A 22,201-nucleotide genomic window follows, 5' to 3' on the forward strand; every position below is an offset into this window, starting at 1 on the left:
GGTAGAGGATGTGAGTCCACCCATATCTCTCTGTTAAGTGCTCTGAGGTCCACACAAATTCTCAATTCCCCATTTTTTTTCCTAGCCACCACCAATGGAGAAAGCCATAGAGAAGATTCAATGGGCTCTATAATCCCTTTGTTCTGTAAACTTTCTAATTCCCTTTTCAAATCCTCCCTCACGCTAAAAGGTACACTTCTAATCTTGTGTTTAACTGGCGTGGCATTCGTTTTCACTTTAATTTTATGCTTAAAGCCTTTTAGCCTCCCCAATTCTCCTGAAAAGTATTTAGGGAACTCATTGAGAAGATCTTCAATCTCTTCCGACTCTCTAATCACTGCTACTTGATCAGATGTACCAGGTCGTAAAATCATTCCAAACAGGCCCTGATGGAACCAACCTAAAATGTTCAACCCTCTTACTGCCACATAAATCTTCCCATGTATACATCTCCCCCTGAACTCTAAGATGTCCTCAAAAAACCTTGAAGCTCAATCTTCCTTCCTTCATAAGATACAGGAGCTCTGTCAGGTGGCTCGAGGGTTCGCTGTTTCCAATTTTGCTCGAACAACTCTTGGGTAAACATGGTGATCCTAGCCCCTGAGTCAACCAGGGGGCTCAAATGTTTATCTCATACTTTTATACACACATAAGGGTCCACACACTTTTCAGGATCACCAGACTTAACTACACCGCCATCAACTAAAAATACCATGTCCTGAACCTCTTCCATGAGGTGTTCAAGTACTTCGTCATTCTCTTCCATCACCGTCATAACTGACTCTCGTTTCCCACCTTGACACACTTTAGCAAAATGGCCAACTTTGCCACAGTATTTACATTGAATATTCAAAGCAGGGCAACTCTTGACCCCTTTTTGATAAAGCGCATTTCCACATTTAAAACATACGTTTCTTTGTTTGAAAAAACCATTAGAATTAGTGAACTTATTGTTCTTTGGTCCACTTGACTTGTCCATTCCACTTTTGTCATCTTTGTTCCTGACGGCACCAACTCTGGTTACTGTTGCCTTTTCTATTTCTTTAGAAGATTTGATAGAAGATTCAATGCTCTTTGCAATTCTTATCATTTCCACCAACGTGGGATTGTCTAAAGAAAGCAGCTTCTGTCTGATAGATCTATCTGTTCCTTGACAGATAAATTGGTCTCTGATCAGTTGATCACCCAGCTCTTCAAACTGACATTCCGCAGTCAAAAGGCGCAACGCAGAAATATAAGTGTCCACATCTTCACCAGAACGCTGTTCTCTTTTAAAAAACTTGTGTCTGGCCACCACCAAATGAGAAACCTGTTACTCATTTTCTTCACTGCTATTTCATACTCATCCATTTCGCCTTCATCCATTTGCAAATCCGGTAAATGCTTGAAAATTGCCCTACCTTCGAACCCAATGGAATGCAGAAGAAGGCATTTCTTGCGTTCCGGTCTAAACCGTGCTGCTCCTATTGCTCCTAAATAAGTCTCAAAGGCATCATACCATTGCCTCCAAACTATATGTGGTTCGCCAGGGCTCTCTAGAAATGGCGGTGGTGGCAAAACCGATTGCATGGTTCACTCCAATGAAGTATATTTACTGTCAATAAAAATCTGCTCCTTCCAAACTGGAACGTGTTTAAATAAAAATATTCTTCTGTTTTTTTTTTCCTTTTCTTTTTTTTACCTGTTATTATTTATATAGTTTTTTTTTTACCGTTCTTTTTTTTTTTACTTCAAAGTATCTAAATATGTTCACTTATATCAAGTAGCCCAGACTTTCCTTTTTCATACCCCTCAGTTTGATTTTACTCTATACTAGCGTGCTACGTGAGAAAAAACTTGAACAATCAGGTTCTTTTCACAGCCGATGAAAGTAACACCGTGTATGCTAAGCTACTCCCCCAAGATGCCTCCAGTTTGTTTTTAAAGAGAGTGGAGCATAGTGCGTAGAGCGTCTTGCCCCGACTTGTAATGGCTGCTGTCTACGCTGCAGGACGAGGTGTTCAGAGAGATCCCAGCTTTTGACAACATCAGCCCTGGCAGCCTCTCGTCTGTTACCAGCTCTGCTGTAACTCCAGATGCAGACAGAAGAAACCACCAACCAGGGCGGCTGTGATAGGCTTATACGTGGGCTCGCACCACTGGAAGGAACAGCTTCCTTGTCGCCAATATGAAGTAAGAGAGGAGCGTTGTTTGTCTCAGCGACTTTATTGTCTTAATCGATTATCAGCCATAAATCCTCCGTGCGCGTCGGGAAAAACGTCTCGCACACACTAGAGCAACCGTCTTTCTCCTAAGGCTTCGCCAACGCTTAGCAACCCCTCATGAACCAACATTCCAGCCGCTCACACTCAACTTAGTGAAAGTAATACACTGAGGTTTTTTTTTTTTTTTTCTTAACACAATCAACCTCTAATCCCAAAATATTAAAAATACCCTTACCTAAACCCTTGAGATAAACAAACCCAACATTATATTTTTCATTCTTGACACAGTTTCCACGGTAGTTTTCGTACCCTATTGCTCCTACGTAAGCCAAGACCATCTCTACCACTTTGATCCAGGTCTGATTGTTTCACCAAAGTCCGCTCACACAGAAGCTGAGGATCAAACTCCCGCCTCAGTTTCACCACTTTAGACTTGTTCCACCACTTGTTGCCCTCAACCCTGACTGCATTGCCCGAAACCAGTTCCACCTTAACCGGTTCAGAAAATTTGGAGCTTCCTTTCTTAACAAAAGTTGGCAGTTTTATAACTACCCAATCACCTTCTGCAATAAAAGACTCTTTAGCCCCTTTCTTGTTGTCAAAGTATCTCTTTTGTGTTTTTTGTTTACTTTCAACATTAGCCTTGATAAGGTCAGAACAATCCCTCACTTGCATTTTAGACATCCACCCAGGTTTAACTTGAGTATTTGGTTTTCTCCCTTTCATAGCTTCAAAAGGAGATACACCTGTAGTAGAATGTGGAGTTGTTCTGTAAAACCACAGCATTGCCTGAACTGACGCCTGCACCTCACACCCACTCTTCAAAGTCCACCTGATACAGTTTCCCAACACACAATTGAATCCCTCCACTAAACCATTCGTTTGGGGTTGATAAAGTGAGCACCTCAAATGTTTAACAGAATCTTGCTTCAGAAACGCTTTGAACTCCTCAGACACAAACTGTACACCATTATCAGAAATGACTTCTTCTGGAAACCCCTCATTCATAAACGCTTAGCAACCCCTCACGAACCAACATTCCAGCCGCTCGCACTCAACTTAGTGAAAGTACTACAGAGTCCAAAGTGGTGTACTTAGAGTGGATGCCACAAAATTTTCTTATACACAATGCCCTTCAAACCATAAACCTTGACTAAAAACACACACTTTCCTCACATGTCTGTGAGGAAAACATTTGGAATCTTCAGGGCATAACCTACCACTCGGCATTCCCCCAAGTATCTCGTTAACAATGGTATCTCACTGGTGTGGGTGGGCAAAGAGTTCTTGACACAAAAGGCTCTAAAATGCTACGTGGAGAGATCATTGATAGGGCTAGCTGTGGGATTTGGGGCTGTGCTTGGCCGCCACTGATGAAAACCGACCAACCACAGACATTTTTTAAAACTAGACAACCAGGGAATTCCAGGGTGGTGTACTTAGCGTGGATCCCATGAGGTTTTTCTAATCACTATGCCATGCAAACCTCAAACTATGGCCCTAATTACGACTTCGGCGGTCTTTGCTAAAGACTGCCGAAGCTGCGGGCGCCACAATACCGCCAGTGCTGGCGGTATGCATGGTGCTCTATTATGACTTTTTCGCTGGGCCAGCGGACAGAAACATCGTTTCACCCGCTGGCCCAGCGGAAAAGTCACAACAACATTGAAGCCGGCTCGTAATAAAGCCAGCGGCAATGTTGATGTGCAGCTGGTGCAGCAGGACCCGTTGAGTATTTCACTGCCTGTAATTCGGGCAGTGAAATGCGCAATGGGGCTGTGCCTGGGGGCCCCTGCACTTCCCATGCTAAGTGCATGGGCAGTGCAGGGGCCCCAAGGGGCACCCCGAGTCCCCCTTACTGGGATTCTGTGTAAAACAAACCTGGCGGTAGACCCACCCTGGATTCCCCCATGTGTCTAGTTTGTCAAAATGTACAAGTTAGCTAGCTTTCCCTAAGTGCTTGCTGCGCCAGGGCACAAAATCCCAGCTACCCACTTTGCAAAAAAAGGTGCAGTTTTGAGTGGAACAATGTGATGTATCTATGTTGTGTTTTGTGCCACTACCCAAATTTGTGAGGTATCATTTTTATTGGGAGGCTTCCGGGAATGCTAGATGGAAAAAAGTTTGTTTCCGCACCCCCAAGAAAATTCCTTAATTCTCCAACACAAAAATGTGAACATACTGTTTTTTAGTCAATGTTTGATGTTTACAAGTGATTCTGGGTACAAAAAAACTGAAACGGGCCATGCAAGGCTCCCCACCCTGTATTACTCCAAGTGTCTAGTTTTTGAAAATGTGCAGATTTGCTAGGTTTCCCTAAAAGCTTGCTTCACTAGGGCCACAAATCCACAACTACCCACTTTGCAAAAAAGGGTCAATTTTGAGTGGAAAAATGTGATGCATCCACGTTGTGTTATGGGTAAAACATCTGGAGAGAGCGATGCAGGTCATCTCACTCTTCCACATGTGTTTATTTTTTTTTAATGTGCACATTTACTATGTTTCCTTAGGTGCTGGCTGAGCCAAGGCCCAAAATCCACAGCTAGGCACAAAGCAAAAAAGGGTCCTTTTTGAGTGGAAAAATGTGATGAATTCATGTTGCATTTCGGGCTGTTTTTTGGTGAAGGCACTAGGCCTATCTACACAAATGAGGTCCATTTTTATTGGGAGACACTTGAGGGAATGCTGGGTGGGAGGAAGTCAGTATCAATCCTAGCCTGTCCCTCCAGAATTCCTATGCGTATCGGGTCTCCCCTTCCTATATCTGTCCTCCCCTGTATATCTGGTTCTCCTACTGTTCTGCCCCCCTTTATATATCCCTCCTGATCTGTCTCTCTGGTTCAACTAGGAGATTCTGTCCTGTCCAATTCTACTGGGAGTCTCAATTCCCTCCTCTCTCTGTGTAGCCCTCTGGACCTGTCCCTACAGTTCTCCTAGGAGTCTCAATCACCCTCTCTCTCTCTCTCTCTCGCTATAATCATCCTGTCCTGTACCTCTAGTACTCCTGGGAGTCTCAATCCTCCCCCCTCTTTATTCATCCTGTCCTAATCCTCTGGTTCTCTTAGTAGTCTCAACCCCCATCTCTCTCTCTCTCTCTGTCTCCCTCCGGACCTGTCTCTCTGGTTCAACAAGGAGACTCGGTCCCCATCTCCATGTACCCCTTTTAGCCTGTCCCTCTAGTTCTCCTAGAAGTCTCGATCCAACCCCCCTCCCCTGTATCCCTCTTGACCTGCCCCTCCAGTTCTCCTAGGAGTTTAGATCCCCTTCTCTCTCTGTGTATTCATCCTGTCCTATCCCTCTAGCTCTCCAAGGAGTCTCAGTCCCCCTCTCTTTGTATCCGTCCTGTCCCTTTGGGTTTCCTAGGAGTGTCAGTCGCCCTCTCTCTGTATCCATCCTTCCCTGTCTGTCTGGTTCTCCTAGAAGTCTCTGTATCCGTCTTACCCTGCCCATCTTGTTCTCTCAGAAGTCTTGTCCCGCCCACTCTGTATCCCTCCTATCTTGTCCCTTGTTTATCCTCAAAGTTGCACTCCCCCTCTCTCTGTATCCATCCTGCTCTGTCGATCTGGTCTCCCTATGTCTCGGCCCCTGTCTCTGTCTCCATCCTCCCTTGTCCCTCTGGTTCTCCTAGAAATCTTGGAGCCCCTCTCTCTCCCTATATCCATCCTGTTCCATCCCACTGGATTTCCTAGTAATCTTGCTCCCCCATCTCTGTATCTGTCCTCCCCGTCCGTCTGGTTCTTCTAGGTGTAGGAGGTTAGCCTTCTATCTAGTGTACAAAACTAGGCACACTGTGTAGGGGATCCAGGCAACCACACGTTGGCTTCCAGAGACAAAAACTAGATCACCTAATGCTCTAATTTTTGATGTAGCTTGGTCGAGCAATTAGGTTAATCTTGGAGAGGTGCAAAACATTTGTTGTACTCACAGTATCAATCATGCATCTCACACATTCGAAGGAATAACTTGAGGCCAATTTATAAAAATAGTTCAGATTTTTATATAAATTTTAAGACCAAGATTATCAAAATTGGTGAAGTACTTTTTGAGTTATGAATTTGTGAAGTTTTAATGTGTGTAAATATGTTCCATAGGAATCAATAGGCAGTCACTTTAAAAATGCATGTAAAATCGGACATTTATGTTACCAGGTTCTCCTTTTGCAGGTTGGTCGAGGTCATTGGTGGGCACACTGTGCCAGCTGGAGAGGCTCGGGCGGCTCCTGGTTCCGGCAGGAGCACTGTGGAAAGTCTCTTGGAGCAAGTACAGGGCCACTCAGGGGGATCACTTGGAAAAGGGTGTTTCTTGCAATTTCAAAGGTGGTGCTTGGGAATTCCTTTGTGGTGACGAGGTCACCAGGGGTGTGGGACCCTGGGGAGACAGCTGGATCCTCATTGCAGGGCGCTGGGCAGCCGGGTGCAGGACTAGTTGTTGAATCAGGAGCTGTGCGCAATGGAGTCCCTTTGAGCTGGAGGTAGGTCTCTTTGAGGGTGGCTTACAGGACAACGGGGGCACTGTGGCAGGAGGTCTAAGATATTCCAGAAGTCCCTCAACTGGGGCTTCCTCCTAGTCCTATTTCAGCTCTGGGGGAGCTGGTTTTCTGGTTGTCTGACGTCACTTGACTAGTACCCAGGGTATTGGTACAGTCCAGCCACCAGAGGGCCAGTGCTCCCAAACTTGGCATACTTGCAGGATTTGTCCAGGCAGTCGTCGGATCTGGCTGCGACTTCCGGGTCAGGAGATATTGGCCGGTCAATGAAGTGACTGTTGTAATAAAAGATGGATATTCGTAGATTATAAAAGAAGTGGGTTTATTAACTTAGTTGAAGGTTACAGATAAAGCCCCACCAGGAGCAGCATCCTGCAGCTCAGCCCTTCTCACTCCAACTGTCCACTCATCCAAGCACAAACACTGTCAACATTTCAACCATACTATGACCTCACTCACTGGCTGAGTAGCAGGGAACATTAAGGTAGTAGGGAGAATGCATAAGATAGAAAGAGGCCACAACACATCTCCCCCCTTAACAAAACAATGAAATATTCAACAGAACGGAAAACGGCAAAACACCCTTCATCAACCTTCCTCCAAAACTGAGTACCACCCCATCGAAACAAACAGTACAGGTTAACAAACGCTCACTCTGCATAACTTCAATACTCCAATGGGATATAAGAAGGTAAAAACAGTTAATCAATACGTTCCACAAATTTACAATACAAGTGTACAAATAACACAAAACTTCCCTGCTCACCCAACAGAGAACACTAACTACCTGTTCCCCTCCACATCATGCACACTATATCAGGACCAACCTGTTGCCTTCCACAACTCAACACTCAACAGGACTAGAGTTTATTTCACCTCTACTGCATTGGGGTGTAACCACCTACCCCATCACCATTCACTTAAAGAGAACCAGGGTCTCACCTACCCTCCACTGCATTGGGGTGTAAACATGTGCCCCTATCACCATTCACTTAAACAGAACCAGGGTTTTACCTACTCTCTACTGCACTGGGGTGTAATCACATACTCCCATCACCCTATACTCGAACAGGACCAGGGTTTCACCTACCCTCTACTGCATTGGGATGTAACTACCTACCCCCTTAACATTGGGCCTAAAACACTGCGCCACATCCTTAATCCCATAGGAAGGATTGACAAATATCACTGGGGTTTACCGCCCCTTGACATTGGGCTTAACACACTGCCCGCCCCCACATCCTTAATCCTATAGGAAGGATTGACAAATATCACTGGGGTGTACCCCCCCCTTGACATTGGGCTTAACACACTGCCCCCACATCCTTAACCCCTTGACCCTCACTGGCTTGTTGGTTCTTTGCTGGTTGTAGAGTGGTACCTCCACTCAGAAGGGAGATCTTGGGTGATTTGTGAAGCCTGGAGGTCCTCCGGGTTTCTTGAGGTAAGTGCAGTGTCCAGCTCCTCCACAGCATCGATTGTCAGTTCCTGGGTGCAGTAGGCAGGGTTTGGCGCATTTCCTTGATGTAGCAGGCCTGCAGTTCTCTTGCTTTGGATCTTTTTTGGTGCTGGTATTCTTTGTCCTTTCAAATCTGATTCCTTGGCATATGGATGCCCATTAAATACTGAATTTAGTGAGTGTTTTAGGAGAAACCAAGTAGTGCCCAAAGGGACACTTACCCTGCAGTGGCTATACCCACTACAGTGACCACCTCCAGTGAGAAGGGTCCCTTCCCTAAACCTGATTGGCTATTTTCCTTCCATCCAAAATGAAATAGAGGGTCCACCTCGCAAGCAAAACCTTAGGGGTAGTGCATGTCAGGTGAGATCACTCCCCCTACCCTTTGTGTGGTTTCCCGCCTTTGCTCCAGCCAAAAGTGGGGGTTTGCAAAGGGGGTAACCATCTGCTGCTAGCAACAGGCCTGGGGGTCGAGCTTCAAGGGCGGTAGCTCTTGGAAGCTCACTGCCCTCCTGAGGGAGGGGGTGTTAGCTCCTCCACCCAGGAAGGGCATTGTTTTACAAACCAGAGAGACAGGGCTCTCCCTCAAGTTTGTAAATTGGCTGTCTGGAAGAGGCAGGCTGTCGGAAACCAGTCAGCAACCATGCCAAGTTAGGTAACTTTTGCAGGGGGCACCTCTGAGGTGACCCCTGGGTACATTTTATAATGGATCCAATACTGATACCAGATTAGATTTATCATTTTGAGTTGTTTGAAACCAAACAACCCAGGGTTTAGAGTAGCCATTATGTAGCTGGGAAACCTGTGTTGACCAGTTTCCAGCACATATATTAAAATGGCTGCTGAGTTCACTATGTCCCAGGTTTGGCAAGGACACAGTGGGGGCATATTGCTGATGCAGCTATGCCCTCACATACAACATAGTGTACCGTGCCTTAGGGCTGAAAGGCCTGCCAGATGTGTGATTTAACTATACGGTATGCAGTGTATGGTGGACAAGGCACGCAGGCAGTGTGCCATGTCGAGTTTGCTTTTTAAGTTTGCACCAGGACACACAGCCTGTGATGGCAGTGCTGGGTGCATCTGGATGCATGGCCCTAGAGGGTCGCACAATAAGTGCTGCTGCCCTCAGGGGCCTACCCTTAGTACCCCATACCCTGGGTACCTAGGTACCCATTTACTAGGGAATTATAGTGGTAGTTAAGGGTGTTTTCAATTACCTTTACAATTTTAGGGAAAGAACACTGGCAACCTGGTTAGCAGGATCCCAGTGCACCACAGTCCAAGTTGCATTCAGAAACCAAGCAAAAAGTGGGGGTATTGGAACAAGGTGCCCGTGTTCCACTAAAGGAGCCGGTTTCCCCCTCTCCCTGTATGCCTCCAGGCCTGTCCCTCCAGTTCTTCTAGGAGCCTCGGTCCCCCATCTCTGTATCTGATCTACTCTGTCCCTCTGGCTCTCCTAGTAGCCTCTGCCCCCTCTCTGTCTCCCTCTATCCGTCCTACCCTGTCCCTCAGTTTCTCCTAGGAGCCTCTGCCTCCCCCACACCCTCTCCATCCCTCCTGACCTGTCCCCCTGGCTCTCCTAGAAGTTTCAATCCCTCTCTCATTCTCCCTCTATACTTCCTAACATGTCCCTCTGGTTCTCCTAGGAGCCTCTGTGTTGCAATCTAAAATTAGGCAGATAACAGTAGGTTTAATGATAACGTTTATTTGAAGAATAAAGTCTAAATTATAGGTGTCATCTAAAAGCTATATAAGTGCCCCACCAGGAGCAGCATCCTGCTGCTCAACTCACTCCAACTGACCTCACCGGGCACACATGACCATTCTGTGGCATCACCCGCACACTGGCTGAGCAGCAGGTATCATGGAAACTAGGGAGAAAGAATTAATTATACCTAAATCTGGATCTAACACTTTGCTTCCCCCACCTCTGTATCCCTCCTGCCCTCCCAGGCTTCCCTTTCGTCTATCCACCGGCCCTGTCCCTCTGGTTCTCCTAGGAGTCTTGATCTCCCTCTCTCTCTCTCACACTGCATCCCTCCTTACCTGTCCTCCTGGTTCTCCTAGGAGACTCTGCCCTTCTGTGACCCTCCTGACCTGTCCCTCTGGTTCTTCTGGGAGCCTCTGCCCCCTCTCCCTCTGTCCTGTCCCTCTGGTTCTCCTGGGAGCCTCTGCCCCCCTCTCTCTCTGCCACTCCAGTATCTCTCCTGTCCTGTCTCTTCTAGGAGCCGCATCCCCCCCTGCCTTGGCCTGTGTTTTCTGGTTGTCCTAGGAACCTCGGACCTCTCTACCTCTATCCACCTGCCCTGCCCTCCCAGGCTGCCCCCTCGTCTATCCACCGGTCCTGTCCTTCTGGTTCTCCTTGGAACATCGCCCCCCGTCTCCCTCTCTACCCCCTGCCCTGCCCTCCCAGGCTGCCCCTCGTCTATCCACCGGTCCTGCCCTGGCTCTCCTAGAGCATCGGTCCCCCTCTTCCTCTCTACCCCCTGCCCTGCCCTCCCAGGCTGCGCCCTCGTCTATCCACCGGTCCTGTCCTGGCTCTCCTAGAGCATCGGTCCCCCTCTTCCTCTCTATCCCCCTGCCCTGCCCTCCCAGGCTGCCCCCTCGTCTATCCACCGGTCCTGTCCTGGCTCTCCTAGAGCATCGGTCCCCCTCTTCCTCTCTACCCCCTGCCCTGCCCTCCCAGGCTGCCCCTCGTCTATCCACCGGTCCTGTCCTGGCTCTCCTAGAGCATCGGTCCCCCTCTCCCTCTCTATCCCCCTGCCCTGCCCTCCCAGGCTGCCCCTCGTCTATCCACCGGTCCTGTCCTGGCTCTCCTAGAGCATCGGCCCCCCTCTTCCTCTCTACCCCCTGCCCTGCCCTCCCAGGCTGCCCCTCGTCTATCCACCGGTCCTGCCCTGGCTCTCCTAGAGCATCGGTCCCCCTCTTCCTCTCTATCCCCCTGCCCTGCCCTCCCAGGCTGCGCCCTCGTCTATCCACCGGTCCTGTCCTGGCTCTCCTAGAGCATCGGTCCCTCTCTCTATGCCCCTGCCCTCCCAGGCTGCACCCTCGTCTATCCACCGGTCCTGCCCTGGCTCTCCTAGAGCATCGGTCCCCCTCTTCCTCTCTATCCCCCTGCCCTGCCCTCCCAGGCTGCGCCCTCGTCTATCCACCGGTCCTGCCCTGGCTCTCCTAGAGCATCGGTCCCCCTCTTCCTCTCTACCCCCTGCCCTGCCCTCCCAGGCTGCGCCCTCGTCTATCCACCGGTCCTGTCCTGGCTCTCCTAGAGCATCGGTCCCCCTCTTCCTCTCTATCCCCCTGCCCTGCCCTCCCAGGCTGCCCCCTCGTCTATCCACCGGTCCTGCCCTGGCTCTCCTAGAGCATCGGTCCCCCTCTTCCTCTCTACCCCCTGCCCTGCCCTCCCAGGCTGCCCCCTCGTCTATCCACCGGTCCTGCCCTGGCTCTCCTAGAGCATCGGTCCCCCTCTTCCTCTCTACCCCCTGCCCTGCCCTCCCAGGCTGCCCCTCGTCTATCCACCGGTCCTGTCCTGGCTCTCCTAGAGCATCGGTCCCCCTCTTCCTCTCTATCCCCCTGCCCTGCCCTCCCAGGCTGCCCCTCGTCTATCCACCGGTCCTGCCCTGGCTCTCCTAGAGCATCGGTCCCCCTCTTCCTCTCTACCCCCTGCCCTGCCCTCCCAGGCTGCCCCCTCGTCTATCCACCGGTCCTGCCCTGGCTCTCCTAGAGCATCGGTCCCCCTCTTCCTCTCTACCCCCTGCCCTGCCCTCCCAGGCTGCCCCTCGTCTATCCACCGGTCCTGTCCTGGCTCTCCTAGAGCATCGGTCCCCCTCTTCCTCTCTATCCCCCTGCCCTGCCCTCCCAGGCTGCGCCCTCGTCTATCCACCGGTCCTGTCCTGGCTCTCCTAGAGCATCGGTCCCTCTCTCTATGCCCCTGCCCTGCCCTCCCAGGCTGCGCCCTCGTCTATCCACCGGTCCTGCCCTGGCTCTCCTAGAGCATCGGTCCCCCTCTTCCTCTCTACCCCCTGCCCTGCCCTCCCAGGCTGCCCCTCGTCTATCCACCGGTCCTGTCCTGGCTCTCCTAGAGCATCGGTCCCTCTCTCTATGCCCCTGCCCCTCGTCTATCCACGGCCCTGTCACTCAGCCTGTCACTCAGGACCTGGGCAGTCGGGGTCGCCTTGTTGCCAGGGCCGCCCCGCTGGTAAATGAGCTCTAACGAACAAGTAATTGCCTGAGATAGAGAGCGGGTGTGAAAGGGAACAAGGCGTCTAATTGATTTTCAGTTTGTTTGGCTGCGGTATTATCCGGCCTCTATTGATCGGGCCCCTGCATGTGTTTCCCTTTATTGGGGGAGAGCGGCCCCTGATTACTCTCCCTGCGTGGTTAATACAGCGCTTAATGTGCGCTTTGTGCTCGTGTCATGTCACGGGGCAGGGAGGGGTGTCCTGAGGGTGGGTGGCCCTCCGGGGGAGACCCCTGCCCCTGCCAGAGCTCCCAGCACACATGCCAGCCTCTGGGAACACCCAGGGAAGCTTTTCAAATGGAAAGAGGCGGATAGACGGGATCATTTAGGAAGGAAAAAGTTTAAAAAAAAAAAAAGCTGTTTGTTGGTCTCAACATCTGGAGGTGTATAGTGTGGTGCCAGGAATGCCCTGGCCAGGAGGGGGCCTCGCCAGAGGCTGGTGACGTGAAAAACTGAGTGCCACGAAGCAGTGCTAAGGCAATGTGCGGCGCTTTATAACTCATCTCACACAGAACACGGAAATGTGAACGAAAACAATATGCAGACAGAGAGGCATGGTTGGGGTAAGATCAGACAGGTCTGGTCCAGGCCTTGAGGGTCAGACATGTCAGGCCCATGCCTTGAGGGTCCGACACGTCAGGGCAGTGCCTTGAGGGTCAGACACGTAAGGGCAGTGCCTTGAGGGTCAGATACGTCAGGCCCATGCCTTGAGGGTCAGACATGTCAGGCCCACCCCTTGAGGGTCAGACACGTCAGACCCACGCCTTGAGGGTCAGACACATCAGGCCTATGTCTTGAGGGTCAGACACGTCAGGCCCATGCCTTGAGGGTCAGATACGTTAGGCCTATGCCTTGAGGGTCAGGGCAGTGTCTTGGTAAGAACGACAGAGCTGGGCATGGTTAAAAGCATGGCAGAATGGTCTGTGTCTGGCGGGCCGGTAGGGATGGGCCTGGATCAGGCATATGTCAAGCCTATACCTTGAGGGTCAGACACATCAGGGCAGTGCCGTGAGGGCCAAAGACGTCAGGACAGTGTCTTGAGGGTCAGACACGTCAGGTGCCTGCCTTGAGGGTCAGACAAGTCAGGCCCATGCCTTGAGGGTCAGACATGTCAGGACAGTGTGTGAGAAAAGGCCTCTTTTTGACATGGTTAGCCCCCCACTTTTTGTCTGATGTATGATATTGACAAAAAATTGTAGTGGCCAGGGCCCCTGCTAACCACGTTCCCTGGGCCAGACTCTCTCCGTAAGACTGTTCTGATGCATTGGCACAATTGAATACACCTTTAGTTACCACTTTAAGGGGCAGATGTAGCAAGGGTTTTGCGACTCGCAAATGGCGAAAAATGACGTTTGCGACTCGCAAAAGCCTCACCGGAATGCAGAAATGCATTTTGCGAGTCGGATCCGACTCGCAAAATGCATTTCCGACTCGCAAATAGGAATGGGTGTTCCCTTCCTATTTGCGACTCGCAATGCTATTCATTTTCATTTGCGACCGCGAAAGCGGTCGCAAATGAAAGCGCAGTTACCATCCACTTGAAGTGGATGGTAACCCAGGCGCAAATGGGAAAGGGTCCCCATGGGACCCCTTCCCCTTTGTGTCTGAAAAAAAAAATAGTTTTTCAGAGCAGGCAGTGGTCCAATGGTCTAAACTAAAGGTTTCGTTTTTTTTTTCAAAGTGCAGCTCGTTTTCCTTTAAGGAAAACGGGTTGCACTTTGAAAAAAAAAAACTGCTTTATTGAAAAGCAGTCACGGACATGGTGGTCTGCTGTCTCCAGCAGGCCACCATCCCTGTGAATGCCCCTACTCGCAATGGGGTCGCAAATTGCGACCCACCTCATTAATATTAATGAGGTGGGTCTTTGCGACCCCATTGCGAGTAGCAGAAGGTATCTGAGACACCTTTCTGCATTCCAAATTGCGACTTGCAATTTGCGAGTCGCAGGGACTCGCAAATTGCAAGTCGCAATTTGGAATCTTCCTACATCTGGCCCTAAGTCCCTAGTAAAAGGTACTTAGGTACCCAGGTCATGGGGTACTAATGGTAGACCCCTGAGGGCAGAAGCACTGATTGTGTCACCCTCTAGGGCCATGCATCCAGATGCACTCAGTACTGCCATTGCGAGCTCGGTGTCCTGGTGCAAACCTAACACACAAATGCGACATGGCACACTGCCTTTGTGTCCTGTCCACCATACACTGCATACACTATGGATAAGACACCACTCTGGCAGGCCTTCCAGCCCTAAGGCAAGGTGCACCATAATATACGTGAGGGCATAACTGCATTAGCAATATGCCCCTACTGTGTCCTTGCCAAACCTGGGACATAGTGAGCGAACAGAGCAGCCATTTTAATACATGTGCTGGAGACTGGTCAACACGAGTTTCCCGGCAACATGATGGCCACTCTGCACCTTGGGTTGTTTGGTATCCAACAACTCAGAATGATAAATCCAAACTGGTATCAGTATTGGATTTATTACAAAATGTACCCAGGGGTCACCGCAGAGGTGCCCTCTGCAAAAGCTAACTACCCTGGCATGGTTGCTGAATGGTTCTATCCAGCCTGCCACCTCCAGACACCCAATCTACAAACCTTGGGGGAGAGATCCATCTCTCTGGTTTGTGGAACAAAGCCCTTCCTGGGTGGAGGTGGCAACACCCACTCTCTCAGGAAGGTGCACTGCCCTGGCAGTGAGCTTCAAAGGACTAATCGCCTTTGAAAATCGACCCACAGGCCTGCTGCTAGCAGCAGATGGTAACCCCTGTGCAAAACCCCACTTTTGGCGGGAGCAACGGCTGGAAACTCAAACAAAGTGTAGGAGGAGTGGCCCCACCTGGCATGCACCACTCCTCAAGTGTTTTCCGTGAGGTGGGCGCTCCATTTCATTTTCCTCCATCTTAGATGGAAGGAAGATAGCCAATCAGGGATAGGGAAGTGAGCCTTCCCACAGAAAGTGGTCACTTTAGTGGGTGTAGCCGCCCAAAGGTAGGTGACCCATTGGTCATTACCAGGTTCCCCCTAAAACACCCACTAGATACAGTATTTAGTGGGCATCCCTAGACCAGGAAATCAGATTTGACGGAAAAAAGAAGACCAGATCCAAGGTAAAAGAACTGTGGGCTTTCTGTAACAAAGAAAAGGTGTCAAATCCTGCCTGCTGCACTCAGGACCCGACAATCGCCGCTGAGGAGCTGCTGGACAACTGGAAAAACTCTAAAGAACCCCAGAGGACCTCCAGCCTTTGAAAATCACCATAGAACTCCCTGCAGAGTGGAGGTATCTCTATATAACAGCAAGAAACCAGCAAACCAGTGATAGACACTTTACTGACCAGCTGCTAACTCCCGAACTGGAGGTTGCAGCCAGACCAAAAGACACACCTACGAACGCGAGGACAAGCCCTGCTACTGTGCCAAGTTTGGTGATACTGCACCCTCTAGTGATCAAACCGTACAAATACCCTGGGTATTGGTCAGCCAACGTCGGACACCAAGAAAACCAGCCCGCCCAGGGCTGAAACTGGACAAGGAGGAAGCCCCACTCGAGGGACTTCAGGAATACCCCGGGCCTCCTACCAGAGTGCCCCCATTGTCCTGCAAACGACCCTTGAATCAACTTACCTCCTGCTCCAGAGGTCATCCTTGCGCACAGCTCCTGGCTCACCGATTCACTCTGCATCTGGCCTCCCTGTGCCATGCAATGAAGAACCTGCTGTGCCCGAAGGGTCCCCCACCCCTTGCTACCTCAACACTCCAAGGGGACTCCAAGGAACCATCTTTAAACTTACCTGTGCAGTGCATTTCCAAGTGGTCCCCTGCAGTGGTCCTGCACCAACTCCAGAGACCTTTCAACGCTGCTCCCGCTGGATCTGGGAGCCGCCTGAACTTCTCCAGCTGGCACAGTGTGGCCACCGAAGACCTTAACCAAAGTGCAAAAGAAGAACTTGGTAAACCAACTATACGAGTTTATATGTATTTTTAAAGGCGATCTTCAATTGATTCCTATGGTGCATAGTTACGCACAAAGAGTCTAATTTTTATTAAACTTCAAAAATGTATATCTAAAAAAGTACTTTACCAATTTTGATAATCTTTATCTTAAAAAATACATAACAATCTGAAGTACTTTTATAAATTGGTCTTGATTTATTCCTTTAATTGTATGAGTTGCAAGATTGATAGTGTGAGTACAACAGATGCTTTGCACTTCTCCAAGATTGGCCTAACTGCTCGACCGAACTACCTTAAAAATTAGAACAATAGGTGATATAGTTTTTACCTTGTAAACCAAAGTGTGGTTGCCTGGAACCCCTGCCTAGCTTTACACGCTATTTAGAGGGTCAACCTCCTACACAGTGCCATGAGGGTTAGACACGTCAGGGCAGTGCCATGAGGGTCAGACACTTCAGGGAACTGCCTTTGCAAGAAAGACGGAACTGGGTATGACTTAAAGCATGGAAGGATGGTCCGTCTCTGGTGAGCGGGTAGGGATAGGCCAGGATCAGGCACATGTCAGGTCTGTGCCTTGACGGTCAGGCATGCCAGGGCAATGCCTTTGTAAGAAAGACAGAGCTGGGCATGACTTAAAGCATGGAAAGGTGGTCCGTCTCTAGTAAGCTGGTAGGGATGGGCCAGGATCAGGCACATATCAGGCCTATGCCTTGACGGTCAGACACGTCAGGGCATTGTCCTTGTAAGAGTGCCGGAGCTGGACATGACTTAAAGCATGCAAGGCTGGTCCGTTTCTGGTGAGCTGGTAGGGATGGGACTGGTTCAGGCACACATCAGGGCCATGCCTTGATGGGCAGACATGTCAGGGCAGTGCCTTGAAGGTCAGACACTTCAGGGCAGTGCTTTTTTAAGAAAGACAGAGCTGGGCATGACTTAAAGCATGCAAGGGTGGTCCGTGTCTGGTGAGCTGGTATGGATGGGCCAGGATCAGGCACATGTCAGGCCTATGCCTTGACGGTCAAACACATCAAGGTAGTGTCCTTGTAAGAGTGACGGAGCTGGGCCTGACTTAAAGCATGCAAGGCTGTACCATCTCTGGTGAACTGGTAAGGATTGGCCAGGATCAGGCACATGTCACACCCATGGCTTGACGGGCAGACACGTCAGGGCAATGCCTTGAGGTTCAGATACTTCAGGGCAGTGCCTCTGTAAGAAAGACAGAGCTGGGCGTGACTTAAAGCATGGAAGCATTTTCAGTCTCTGGTGAGCTGGGATGGATGGACCAGGATCAGTCACAAGTCATGCCTATGTCTTGACCATTAGGCACGTCAGGGCAGTGTCTTTGTTGAAGGACAGAGCTGGGCCTGACTTAAAGCATGCAAGGCTGGTCCATCTCTGGTGAGGAGGTAGGGTTAGGCCAAGATCAGGCTCAGGTCAGGCCCATGCCCTGATGAGCAGACACGTCAGGCTCATGCCTTGAGGGTCAGACACGACAGGGCACTGCCTTGAGGGTCAGACACATCAGCATCAAGCATGGAAGGGTGGTCCGTCTCTGGTGATCTGGTAGGGATGGGTCAGGATCAGGCACGTTAGGCCTATGCCTTGACAGTCAGGACATCAGGGCAATGCCTCTGTAAAAAATGCAGAGCTGGGCATGACTTAAAGCATGGAAGGGTGGTCCATCTCTGGTGTGCTGGTAGGGATGGGCCAGCATCAGGCACACGTCAGGCCCATGCATTGAGGGTCAGACACATCAGCATCAAGCATGGAAGGGTGGTCCGTCTCTGGTGTGCTGGTAGGGATGGGACAGCATCAGGCACATATCAGACCTGTGCCCTGATGGTCAGACATGTCAGGGCAGTTTCCTTGTAAGACTGACAGTGCTGGGCCTGACTTAAAGCATGCAAGGCTGGTCCTCCTCTGGTGAGCTAGTAGGGATGGGCCAGGATCAGGCACACGTCAGGCCCATGCCCTGATGGGCAGACATGTCAGGGCAGGGTCAGACATCTCAAGGCAGTGTCTTAAGGCTCAGACACTTCAGGTGCATGCCTTTGTAGTGTAGCCATTTTTAATGTAGCTTTCTGCACGTTTGCTTAAAGTATTAGGCCTCTGTGCACTTTGCCCTAGATGCATTTTATTTAGCCTCGCACTGTTATTTTACAATAACCAGTTTCACGGTCTTGTTTTATTTTCTTCTATCACACTGTTTAGCTTACTTCAGCACTGAAGTTCTCAAACAATACATTCTTGCTCGCTCTGTGCTTCAGTCAAGGATACAGTCTGGTACATTGCCGATAGACGTGGTAGAAGTTTAGTCTTTAGGGTTCGTAGAAAGTACACAGTCTTACGTATGGACATTCTTAGAACACTAGCTTGTTAGTTATAAAAACACTTCCTAGTCCTGGTACACGTAGAGGGAGATTCCGACCAGGAACCCACAACTAGATGCTGACTGCCCTGTTGCAGATGCTGATCCCGATCACAGGCCTTTGCTCAGGTATGAGGGTCGATGTCCTCCCGGGGGAACCTGAAAGGCAGGCTTAGAGCTTAACATGCTGTGCTCAAAATATAACTTAGAGAAAGAACGTAATCTAGTTGCACTATGATAGCATTATTCTTATGTTTCACTCTCCTTGTTACTATTTCAATCCTACTGTGTTGTATGGTTCTGGTTATTGCGGCTCACGCCTTGTTATCTAAAATGCAGTCGTTTTATTAAACCAATCTTTAAAACTTAAACTGCCTTTGTCATTTATATATGAGACCACACTGTGTATGAGCGAACTGGTTGGGACCTGAGTGTCCACGACTTCCCTGGGAAGCACTAAGATGTCATGCGCTCGGCTGCCCAATTGTCTCTTCCTTTTGGGAGAGATGAGGCACTGCTAGTTAGCCAGAGCTCAACCCGGATTTGGGGTGACAAGGGTCCTTTGCCGTGGGTCAGACTTAGTCCCCCACACTGTGAACGATCTTGCCGCCCAAAAATCCAGTAGTCTCATTAGGATAATGAGAGCCTACGCGACACCTTGAGGGTCAGACACGTCAGGGCAGTGCCATGAAGGTCAGACACATCAGGACAGTACCTTGAGGGTCACACACTTCAGGGCAGTGCTTTTGGAAAAAAGACAGAGTCGGGCATGACTTAAAGCATGGAAGGGTGGTCAGTCTCTGGTGAGCTGGTAGGGATGGGCAGGATCAGGCACATGTCAGACTTGTGCCTTGATGGTCAGACACGTCAGGGCAGTGTCTTTGTTGAAAGACAGAGCTGGGCCTGACTTAGAGCATGCAAGGCTGGTCTGTCTCTGGTGAACTGCAGGGGATGGCCCAGGATCAGGTACAGGTGAGGCCCATGCCTTGACAAACAGACACATCAGGTTCATGCCTTGGGGGTCAAACACGTCAGGCCCATGTATTGGGGGTCAGATACATCAGGGCACTGCCTTGAGGGTCAGACACATCAGGGCAGTGTCTTGAGAGTCAGACACGTCAGGCCGATGCCTTGAGGGTCAGACACATCAGGCCTACACCTTGAGGGTCAGACACGTCAGGCCCAGGCATTGAGGGACAGACATGTCAGGCCCATGCCTTGAGTGTCAGACACGTGAGACCCTTGCGGTGAGGGTTAGACACGTCAGGGAAGTATTATGAGGGTCAGACACTTCAGGTCCTTGCCTTGAGGGTTAGACACATCAGACCCATGCCTTGAGGGTTAGACACTTCAGGCCCATGCCTTGAGGATGAGACATGTCAGGCCCATGCCTTGAGGGTTAGACACGTCAGGCCCATGCCTTGAGGGTCAGACACCTCGGGGCAGTGTCTTGAGGGTTAGAGCATCAGTCCCATGCCTTGAGGGTCAGACACGTCAGGCCTATGCCTTGAAGGTCAGACATGTCAGGCCTGTGCCTTGAGGGTCAGACACGTCAGGCCCATGCCTTGAAGGTCAGACAGGTCAGGCCAGTGCCATGAGGGTCAGACATGTCAGGGCAGTGCCTCTGTAAGAAAGACACAGTTGGTCATGACTTAAAGTATGGATGGGTGGTCCGTCTCTGGTGAACTGGTAGGGATGGGCAAGGATCAGGGGCACGTCAGGCCCATGCCTTGACGAGCATCACGTCAGGGCAGTGTCTTTGTTGAAAAACAGAGCTGGTAGGGATGGGCCAGGATCAGGCACATGTCAGACCTATGCCTTGACAGCAGACACGTCAGGGCTTTGTCTTGAGAGACAGACACGTCAGGGCAATGTCTTTGTTGAAAGACAGAGCTGGGCCTGACATAAAGCATGCAAGGCTGGTCTGTCTCTGGAGAGCTGGTGGGGATGGGTCAGGATCAGGCACATGCCAGGCCTATGCATTGACATTCAGACACGTCAGGGCAGTGTATTGAGGGTCAGACACGTCAGGGCAGTGTTTTTTCTTTTAAATACAGAGCTTGGCCTGACTTAAAGCATGCAAGGCTGGTCTGTCTTTGGTGAGCTGGTAGGTATGGGGCAGGACCAGGCACACATCAGGCCCATGCCTTGACGGGCAGACACGTCAGGGCAGTGTCTCTGTAAGAAAGAGAAAGCTGGGCCTGACTTAAAGCATGCAAGGCTGCTCCGTCTCTGGTGAGCTGGTAGGGATGGGCCAGGATCAGGGGCACTCCAGGCCCATGCCTTGACGGGCATCATGTCAGGTTAGTGTCTTTGTTGAAAGACAGAGCTGGGCCTGACTAACCACATGGCGGGCTGGTACGAGTCAGTTACATACCAGACTTGCTAGAGTTGGTGCTCTTTAATATATAAGACCGTTCCTTTGAAATATTATTAAAGCTGCTTCCACATCATGTGAATGACTTTACCCAAACCCTAATAGCCAATCAGATGAACCGCACAAGAAGAAAATCTCTATTTTGACATTAACACAACCCAGAGGGTCCTCTCAAAATACCTTGGGCGATGGACACTATATCCATAATCCAAGTATACCCTAGTGTACCCCAAAACAGACCAGCCTCAGAAAAGGGAACCACTGTACCATGCCAGATTTAGGTGTACCTTAGCTATGGCCACTGCCGTGTGGGTGGAAGTTTGTTATCCAGTGACCGTCTAGCGAGGCCACTAGGGACTGAAGGACCCAGACCGGTGAGAGAGAGAGAGAGAGAGATGACCATGGGATCAGGAGTCCGTGGCATGGTAGAGTGGCCGCCCTTCTCTCACTTCACTATTCACTCGCGTGCTCTACATGGTTTTGATTGATCAGCAGCATTTGTTACTGTGCAGCAGACTGCCTTTCATCGAGGATCACTTTTATTCCCATGTCGTGGGCATGACAGGACAAATGGTGGAAATCAGCTGCTTATTAGTCCTCTAATCGAAGTGAGGGACGTGGCCCTGTGGCTCAGCTTGGGGAATCTGGAGTCTGTTATATCTAGAACTTCTCACTACCCCCAGAGTGTGGGGTTTTATGAATCTGTGTCACCTGTCACATCTGGAACCTCTCACTACCCCCGGAGTGTGGAACTTCTGTGAATCTGTCATCAGTCATGTCTGGAACCTCTCACTACCGCTGGAGTGTCGGGTTTTATGAATCTGTGCCATCTGTCAACTCTAAAACCCAATACTACCCCCAGTGTGTGGGACGTTTGTGAATCTGTGCCATCTGTCATGTCTGGAACCTCTCACTACCCCCAGAGTGTGGGGTTTTGTGAATCTGTCATCACTCATGACTGGAACCCCTCACTACCATCGGAGAGTGGGACTTCTGTGAATCTGTCATCAGTCAAGTCTGGAACCTCCCACTACCTCCGAATGTGGGATTTTGTGAATCTCTGCCATTTGTCATGTCTGGAACCCCTCTACCCCCAGTGTGTGGGACG

The sequence above is a fragment of the Pleurodeles waltl genome, chromosome 9, assembly GCF_031143425.1.
Source record: "Pleurodeles waltl isolate 20211129_DDA chromosome 9, aPleWal1.hap1.20221129, whole genome shotgun sequence".
Classification (NCBI taxonomy): domain Eukaryota; kingdom Metazoa; phylum Chordata; class Amphibia; order Caudata; family Salamandridae; genus Pleurodeles; species Pleurodeles waltl.